Source organism: Apium graveolens, chromosome 3 (assembly GCF_009905375.1).
Source record: "Apium graveolens cultivar Ventura chromosome 3, ASM990537v1, whole genome shotgun sequence".
Taxonomy (NCBI): Eukaryota; Viridiplantae; Streptophyta; class Magnoliopsida; order Apiales; family Apiaceae; genus Apium; species Apium graveolens.
Genome location: NC_133649.1, coordinates 265,112,366 through 265,122,738, shown reverse-complemented (window position 1 = coordinate 265,122,738; position 10,373 = coordinate 265,112,366). Strand labels below are relative to the sequence as shown.

General features: G+C 37.5%; 1 long non-coding RNA gene across 1 annotated transcript; it reads left to right on the top strand.

Annotated features, from left to right (window-relative positions):
- Nucleotides 1-5,208: 5,208 nt before the first annotated feature.
- LOC141713282 (uncharacterized) lies at nucleotides 5,209-8,933 on the top strand. Its single transcript, XR_012571924.1, has 2 exons — nucleotides 5,209-5,497; nucleotides 8,388-8,933. It is a non-coding gene; the product is annotated as an uncharacterized LOC141713282 (long non-coding RNA).
- Nucleotides 8,934-10,373: the final 1,440 nt, after the last annotated feature.

Sequence of the window (10,373 nt, the reverse complement as noted above, 5' to 3'; positions counted from 1 at the left end):
TAAGAAAACTAATAGTAATAAACCTAAGAGTGACAAGGACAAGGCCAAGAAACCCAAGGCAAACAAACCATGCTGGTCTTGTGGGCAGGTTGGGCACTGGAGTAAGGACTGCCCTACGAGGAAAGCGAAGAAAACCGAGGTAGCGCAAGCGAATGTTGTGCTTGGAACCGCAAGTGGGCCTGTAGTGAACATGGTTGTTGGTGAGGCTACGACTTCTGAAACCGACGTTGACCGGTATGTATCCTACAACCATGTGATATTTTCTACCTATCTGTCAAATGAATGGTTGATAAAATACTGGAGCTAATGTACATATTTGTGCTGATATTAGTTTATTTGTATCTTATCAACAGAGTCATAGCCTGACTGTGAAGATGGGGAATGCTAGTGTTGCTCAAGTACATGGAGTTAGAAACGTGGATCTGAAGTTCCCTTCAGGACGTATTCTATCTCTGACGAGAGTGCATCATGTTCCCAACATGCGTAGAAATATAATAAGTGGAAGCTGTTTAGTTTCTAGTGGTTTTGAAATTTCGTTCAAGTGTAATAAAGTAGTTCTTATTCACACTGGTACATTTTTTGGCAAGGGTTACTTGTCAAATGGTTTATTTGTTATTAATGCGGATCCCGTTTTGGGAAATTTGAATAATAATGTTATTCCTACTGTTAACTGTATTGAATCCTCAAATATATGGCATGCTAGACTAGGTCATTTAAACTTTGGTGCTCTTAAGAACATGATGAACTTAGAGTTGATTCCAAAATATACCATAGAAAAGAATTCTAAATGTCAAGTATGTGTGTCTGCTAAACAGATAAGGAAACCTTTTCATAACGTTGTTAGGGATTCAGACTTGTTAGATTTAGTACACACTGATATTTGTGAATTTGGTGGTGTGTTGACCAAGGACCAGTTTAGATACTTCATTACTTTTATAGATGATAGTAGTAGATACTGTTATGTTTATTTACTTAGACATAAGGATGAAGCACTTAGTAAATTCATTATATATAAAACTGAAGTAGAAAAACAAACTAGTAAGCTACTTAAAAGATTGAGATCTGATAGAGGTGGTGAGTATACGAGTAATGCTTTTAATGAATTTTGTGCAAACAATGGTATAGTTCATGAAGTTACTCCACCATACACACCTGAGTCTAATGGGGTTGCAGAGTGAAAGAACAGAACATTTAAAGACATGATTAATAGTATGCTTATTAACTCTGGGTTGCCTAAATACATGTGGGGGGAGGCTCTAAATACGGCTTGCCATATTTTGAATAGAGTCCCTCTGAAATACATGGATAAAACACCCTTTGAGTTATGGAAAGGCAGGATGACTAGTCTTAAGTATCTTCGTGTGTGGGGGTGCCTTGCTAAGGTGCTTGTTCCTGAACACAAGAGAAAGAAACTAGGTCCAAAGACTGTTGACTGTATCTTTCTGGGCTATCTTGAAACCACTACCGCTATGAGATTTTTAGTGTTAAAATCTGACATAGATGGTATAGTGGCAAACACGATAGTTGAATTTCGAGATGCGACATTCTTTGAGGATGTCTACCCTATGAAGACTGGAATACCTGAAATGATTTCTGATGAAGATCCTACTCACACATCAAGTTCTATTCCTGATCATGTGGAAAAGATGACAAATGTGGGGGCGGAACCTAGTAGTAGCTCTAGTCCTAAGGAACTAGAGGAACCAAGGAGAAGTAAGCGTGCAAAGGTAGTCAAGGATTTTGGAGGTGATTTCATCATTTACAATATCGAGGACGAACCTTTAACTTTCCGGCAAGCTATGGATTCTTCTGAGTCAAGGCAGTGGAAGGGCGCTGTCAAGAGTGAAATTGACTCTATTGTTTCTAATGGAACATGGGAGTTGGTTGATCTCCCTCCTGGGTGTTCTACTATTGGGTGCAAATGGGTCTTTAAAAGGAAGTTGAACCCTGACGGCTCAATAGATAAGTACAAAGCTAGATTGGTAGCTAAGGGTTTTAAGCAAAAGGAAGGAATTGATTATTTTGATACATACTCTCCGGTTGCAAGAATGGTAACAATCCTGAATGCTTATAGCATTGGCTTCAGTCCATGGTCTTATCATCCATCAGATGGATGTAAAGACGGCTTTTCTTCATGGTGAACTTGAAGAAGAGATTTATATGGATCAGCCTGATGGATTTGTTGCATCAGGCAATGAAAGGAAAGTATGTAAGTTGATCAAGTCCATCTATGGCTTGAAACAAGCTCCCAGAGATTGGCATAAAAAGTTTGATGAAACTATATTGCCTTTCAGTTATAAGATTAATGAAAGTGATAAGTGTGTCTACACTAAAGTTAAAGGTAATGAGTGTGTTATTTTGTGCCTATATGTGGATGACATTTTATTGTTTGGAACCAATATTGAGATTATTAACGAGACTAAAGAATTCTTGAAGAGGCATTTTGAAATGAAGGATATGGGTGAGGCAAGTGTGATTCTTGGAATCAAACTGATTCAGTCCACTGAAGGAATAACCTTGACTCAATCTCATTATATAGAGAAATCTATACTTGAGAAATATGGTTATTCACAGTGTAGAATCGCTAGTACACCTTATGATTCGAAAGTTTCCCTTGTCAAGAATACTTCAGGAGTGCCTGTGTCTCAGTTAAGGTATTCTCAGATTATTGGGAGCTTGCAGTATCTTGCTAACTGTACTAGACCAGATATTTCATATTCTGTGTCTAAATTGGCTAGATATACAAGCTGTCCAAACAGAACTCATTGGGATGCTCTTGATAGAGTACTTAGATATCTAAAAGGCACAATGTACCTTAGTTTACACTACAGGAGATTTCCTGGTGTGCTTGAAGGGTACAGTGATGCAAGTTGGATAGCTAAGAAGTCTGGTTCCAATGGAGTGACTGGATACGTGTTCACCTTGGCTGGTGGAGCAATATCCTGGAAGTCAAGCAGACAGACTATTGTTACTCGGTCTACTTTTGAGGCTGAGTTGTGTGCACTTGACGCCACAGGGACGGAGGCTGAATGGTTACACGGACTTATGTCTGCAATACCTGTAGTAAGCAGACCGCTTCCTGCTATTGTTATTCACTGTGATAGTCGAACAACTATCGACAAGATTAGCAGTAAAAAGCATAATGCTAAAACTAAGAGACACATCCAAGTTAGACTCAAGTCTATAAGGGGTTTAGTGACTGATAGGATCATAGCTATAGAGCTCATAGGAACTCAGAATAATATAGCTGATCCTCTTACTAAAGGACTGGAACCTGCAGTGGTCCTTAAGTCAAGGTTGGGGATGGGACTGTCAACCAATCATAATTCATCAACAGTGGGAACCCAATACACATGAGAGGAGATCCCTCGAAGTGTATTCAATGGGTAATAACAAGCTGTAAGGATGAGTTGGTAGTACCTTTGCTACATAGATGATACTATAGTATCTGAGTCTATCCCCTGTAAACCTAGAAGGTACTGACACTGCCAGAAAAGCAAGAGTGGTAAAACTCTGAATGGGATCAAGTCATTTGACGAGATAGAGGCAGTATATCTCTGGAGATGCCCAGCTAAGCGAATGTAATTGTGTGGTCGCAATTAGAGGATAGGGTTAATCCTTGAAGCATTCGACGAACAGGATCGAGACATGACCATTAATGTCTCAAAGCCGTAGATTGGCACCATAACCTTTGACTTGTCGTCGTCTATGGAATATGGTTATACTAAACGGATTAAGATTCAAGGTGAAACATTCCATCTGAGTCTGATAGCCATTGAAGTAGAGGAATTAGGAGGGTTCAAACCCGGAAGGGTACCGACTCTGAAAAACAAGTCATGATGGGAAATTGATCGCATTTCTGTATGGATTTGTGGGGGATTGTTAGAAAATTAGGATTTTAGAGCTTAATTTAATTATGTTCTTGATGTTAATCCTAAAATCTAATGATTGGAAATTGTTCAATGATATTTGAACTTAAATTTTCATGTATGGTTTTAAGAATTTTCTTAATGAAATCCATATGAAATGAGAGTTGAAAGTAGCTTGGAAAAGCTTGAAATTTTTTTTTTGAGAATGGTTGTCCCACATTGAAATAAATAAAGGGGGTTGTGTGCTTTATATGGTATTACCCACATGAGTAGTTTACAACTACTAAGGTGTGTGATGGTCCATTGTGTTGTTATGTGCTTCACGCGCGCGCACACACACACGCGCCGCCGCCCCGCCACGCCACGCACCAGACCAGGACCGGACCGGGTCGAAGGGCGAATGTCTCGGCGTCTCGCGTACGCGAGGCGACCTGAGCGAGGATTTTATTTATTTAAGAATTAATTTTAATTCGAATTTATTTATCAGTGATTGGATTATTATAAATTGTTGGGCTGGGTTTGATACTGGAAGTCAATTTGTTAGTGGGCTTAGTCTAAATACCTTGAACCTGGACAAATAATCTAATCTGATCTGTAACTGATGAATAAAATCAGAACTTAAATATCAGAACTTAACTTAAGTTCTGATATCAGAACTTAACTTAAGTTCTGATATCAGATCAGAAATTAACTTAAGTTCTAATAATAATGTGGGTGTTAATGTGAAAAGCTGTTACAAGTAATTTAAATTCAAAATCTGATCAGTTTTGATTTTTTTATTAATGAAGCAGTTTAATTCAGACATTAAGTGTGTGGACAATTTCATTTTTTCCTCTCCTATAAATAGAGGTTAAAGTGAATGTATTATATACACTACATTCTCTTCTCTTCTCTTCAACCTCTCTGCATTTCTCTCCCAAAAGTCCTGAAGTGCTGATATTTTCCGGCGACTGAGGTGCTGGTCGAAGTGGAGCTTTTGTTGCTGCTGTTAACATAAACTCCGAGCTGTTTTATCCTGGTGGAGATATTGTGCGCATCCCAAACGCAGCAGGTAGGGGCAATATTCTCTTCAAGAGCAGCCAGGACTTCGAGCAAGGCCTGGTGACTCAGCTGTGATCATTTTTCTTGGCATTTTGTATCTGTGAACCTTTATTTCAGTCACTGTTAAAAGCTATGGTTTCGGGTACATCTTTCTTTCTCTCTTCGTTATTTCAGTTACTGATTTTGTTTACCTGCATGTTTTGTTTTGTTAACTGTGGTCTTGGCCTAAACTTGCTAAATTCTTTATACACTTGCTTCTATATTGCTATATTTGTTAGTGAGATTTTCAACGGGACATATGTTACAAATTGAATGGTTATCCTGCTGACCATCCTAATCACCCAAATAATAAAGGAAAACGTAAACCAAATTCCAAAATTGTTACTTCCAAGCCATCAATGCTATGCAAGTTACTGTTGACCAGGTTGATACTTATGATGCTCAGTTAACATCCAAAATTGATGCCTTACAGACTCAATTGAACACTCTTATGAAATGTTTGAATACAAAAGGATCTGGTTCTACACCTCATGTGTCTACTTCTATTCCCACCTCTGGATAGTACAGTTTGGTTACTCACATAGCAGGTACCACATTCCCTCTCTCTTCTTCTACTCAAATTTCTAATAGTGTTTGGGTTTTGGACACCGGGGCTACTAACCATATGTGTTGTAACCTCGCATATATGTATGATGTTCATGTGTTATGCAACTCTTTGCTTGTTAAGTTTTCCAATGGCAATACTGCCAATGTCACACACATGGGATCTGTTTATATACATCCTTTAGCCATCCCATGACCATTCCTGATGTCCTCTATATTCCTACATTCAGTTTTAACCTTTTATCAGTCAGTAAGTTGGCTTCTTAATTACATTCTCCTATACATTTCACCTCTTCTTCTTGCTATCTGCGGGACCAATACCAGAATACAGAATTGGTTCTTGGTAGCATTGTTGATGGACTCTATCAACTTCACAATTTTCCTCATCATCCTTCTTCTGTCTTGGCTATTTCACAAGTTTCAGATTCTTCTATTTAGCACAAACGTTTGGGTCATATTCCTTCTTTGGTGTTGTCTGAAATTCGTGTTTTAGATTTACCTCACAAAAATAGTTCTTCTTGTAATATTTGTCCCATGGCTAAGCGATGTAAACTTCCATTTTCTATTAGTCAATCTCAAGCTGTTCTGCCTTTTGATTTTGTACATAGTGATATTTGGGGACCTTATCGAGTCCCAACTCGTAATGGCTGTCATTATTTTTTAACTCTTGTTGACGATTATACTCGTGGTTTGTGGACCATCTTGTTACCTACTAAGCAACACGCTAATCAATCTCTAAAGGATTTTTTCAATTATGTACAAACACAATTTTCAACCACTATTAAGTGTCTTCATACAGATAATGGGGGTGAGTTTCTCAATCATGATATTGTTTCTTTTTTAGCATTCAATGGTATTGTTCATCACACTTCATGTCCATAAACCCCTTTACAAAACGGTCGGGTGGAACATAAGCATAAAAACTTGTTAGAAATAGCTCGTGCTTTGTTACTTCAAGTTCGGTTGCCTTGTTCCTTTTGGGGTGAATGTATTTTAACATCTACATATCTTATAAACCGTAATCCTACCACATTGTTAGGTTATATTTCACCTTATGAAAAGTTGTTCCACAGTTCACCATCTTATGCTCATTTTCGTTTACTTGGATGTCTTGCCCATATGGTTGTCCATGACACTGACAAATCCTCTTCTCATTCTATCCAAACTGTTTTTCTGGGCTACTCCATGACTCAAAAGAGATAAAAACTATTTAATGCCATCACAAATCAGTTTTATATTTCTCGAAATGTCAGTTTTGAAGAATCAGTTTTTCCTTTTTCTAAACAATCTTTGCAGACCCCAACTCATTTGTTTACACCTCCAGATTTTTTTGACTCTAGTTGTCAATTCACTCCTCTGGCTCCTTTTTCAGACGACTTGAATTCTTCTGTGTCAAGGTCCACAAATGCTACTGTCACCACTATTTCTGATGCAGTAGACAGTACTTCTGATTCTATAACTCCTGACAATATTTCTAATCAGAATGATGATAGTATTCTTATTCAGAATGCTATTCCTTCATGAGTTTCTTTGAGACGCAAAATAGCACATGTGTGGATGAAGGACTATGTTACTCCTAAACATCCTTCTGGTCCAATCAGTGTGGCTAATTCCATTCTGTTAAATTATCCTATTGACTCTTAAAAGTATAGTTTTTCTCATTATTCTGCTTCTTCGACTCCCATCTATGCTTGTGCTATTAGTCCTCAGACTGCCATTCCTGAGCTTTTTACCTATAATCAAGCCATAAATGATGAGAAGTGGGTGACTGCAATGTCAAAGGAATTAGCTGCACTGGAGACTAATAATACATGGTCTGTTGTCCCATTACCTCCAAACAAAAAGGTTATCGGGTGTAAATGGATTTACAAGGTTAAATACCTTGTTGATGGTTCCTTGGATAAGTTTAAGGCTCGTTTAGTTTCCAAGGGTTATACCGAAAGTAGATGGTTAGGATTATCATAACACTTTCTCACTAGTTGCAAAAATGGCCAATGTTCGCACTGTTTTAGCACTAGCCACTGTGCGTAATTGGGACATTCATCAATTGGACTTCAACAATGCTTTCCTCCATAGGGCCTTACCCGGAGAGGTTTACATTGAACTTCCCAAAGGACATCCTCTTCACAGATCTGGGTTTGTTTGCAAGTTACATAAGTCTATCTATGGCCTAAAACAGGCTTCACGCCTATGGTTTGAAAAACTTGCTTCTGTGCTTTTGAGTCTCGGGTTCACACAAACTGTTGCATATTACTCTCTTTTTATTTATCAAGAAGATTGCATTTTTATTACAACTTTGGTTTACGGTGATGATATTCTACTTACTGAAGATAATAATGATTTTATTTCTCACGTCGTAGCTGTTCTTCACTCCATGTTTACCATCAAATATTTGGGTTTATCCAAATACTACCTTCGTCCATGATCTCTTTCTTGATGCTGGATTACAGGATTGCAAGCCTCTGTCCTTACCTATTGATATTAACATCAAACTCTCACCCACAGAAGGTGAACCTCTTGATAATTCTACCCTTTATAGGAAGTTTGTGGGCAAGTTATTGTACCTTACTGTCTCTCGACCTGATATCACGTTTGTTGTACATCATTTAAGTCAATTTCTACACACTTCCCGTGCTCCTCACATGATTATTGTTCAACGTGTTCTCCGTTATCTTAAAGGCACACATTTTCACGGTTTATTCTATTCTGCAAAAACTTCTCTCACACTTGCAGTGTATTGCGATGGCGACTAGGTTTCTACTTTTGATTCCTCTAGTATGCTCAAGAGTATCACAGGAATGTGTCTAACTCTTGGTTATTCCCTGATAGTGTTGCTTTCTTTAAAGAAAAAGGTTGTTTTTCGATCTACTGCAGAAGCTGAGCTCAGGGCTATTGCAGATACTATTTGTGAGATCTCATGGTTAAACTTACTACTCACAGAGCTTCAGGTGCCTCAAAATTTACCTGTTGTTGTCCATAATGACAATCAGGTGGCTTTGGATATTGCTTCAGACCTTGTTTTCCATCCTAAGACCAAGAATTTCACATTGGATTGTCACTTTGTTCGTGAACAAGTGCAGTCTCATCTTGTGTAAACCCGGTATCTTCCCAGTTCTTGGCAACTTGCAGACATTTTCACTAAAGGCCTTGGTCGTCAAGCTCATTGGCATTTATTATCCAAACATCCATTTTCAATCTGAGGGGGACTATTGCACTTATCATATTCTTTGATCGCTTATTACATTCTACCATCTTATCACACACAAGTTACTTTATCATATCATTACGGTTTTTGTAACAGAAATAGTATATAGCCTGATTAGAAGACTAAAATGAGCACTTTCGTAATCTTTCTCTGTGTACTGGTTTTCTCTCACATGATGTAAATATTAAAGAAGATGAACTGTTTATGCAAGCTTATATATTAGTGTTTCAATGGAGTTTTACAATCTTAAGAAATCCTGTCACATGAGTCTGTAACAACTGGTTCCATATTAGGATTAGTACCATATAGTTCCTGAAGGGCTAGGTGAAGTAGGAATCTATCACAACATTTTATATGAAACATGAAAATTAGAAAATATAACAGAGATGAATTCAAATGTGAGCATATATGTAAAAGAATATTAAAAAGAATACAAAATGTGTATTTGTGAGAATGACTTAAACCAGAAGGGGGTTATTTGAGGGTTGGGAAATTGTCGAGACTCGGTTGCTACTTGACGACGGAAAACATGATTAACAAATGTGGCATCAGATTGCAAAGCAAATATGGAGATGACTAATAATAGGTTGTAACATAATTTTAGACCATGATTGTGTATGTAAATAAAAGGTTTGTGTATCCAAAGAACTTAAACATAATGAACTCTCACGGTTTGAAGAATTGAGGAGAGGATGTTAAAAAGATTTTGGACCTCAAGGCTCATGTGAGTTGGAGTTTGGTCTTGGTCCTTCCTACAAGAAGATAAAAGTTTCATCGCCCAGGACCTTGTAGCTTATTTGCTACAAGGTGGTGTCACATACCCTGTTAGATATATTTGAGATGTCATGTCTAATCTGTTGTGTTTAGTTTTAGAACTTAATATCGGGACTTACTGGAAATCAGAACTTACTGAAGTCAGAACTTATATCAGAACTTAAGGCCATCAGGATTTATATCAGGACTTAAGTGCGGATACTTCAGATAAGGAAAGCAGCTGATTTGCAGGAAATGATCGTGACTAAAACAATAGAAGATATGCATGAAGAGTTAGAAGACTAGAAGACTTGTAGAAGATAATATCTGATTGATATATTTTAGGAGACATAATTATATTCCATATCAATTAGAATATATCTTGTAACTGTGTACTATATAAACACAGCTTAGGGTTTACACTATATGTTTTATCATTCATGAGAAAGATTATACATTGTAACCTAGCAGCTCTTAGTGATATTGTTCATCACTAAGAGAGAACAACCGTTCTATTATAACAGAGTTTATTATATTGAATATATTTGATTACTGTTACATACTTGTGTTCGAAATCGATTTGATTGTATAAACACTATATTCAACCCCCTTCTATAGTGTTGTGTGACCTAACAAGTGGTATCAGAGCCTTTCTGTTAACACACATACAGTAAATCCAAACAATCAATCATGTCTGAACAAACACAAACTCCAACTAAGCCCACCAAAACTCAAGATACTCAAAACACTCAAACCCACAGTCGATATGAGACTATTAGGGTTCCCATACTGAGACCATCTGAGTATCCCATATGGAAAGTGAAAATGACAATGTTTCTGGAAGCTACAGATCCAGAATACCTTGATAGAATTAATGAAGGACCATATAAGCCTACCAAGCT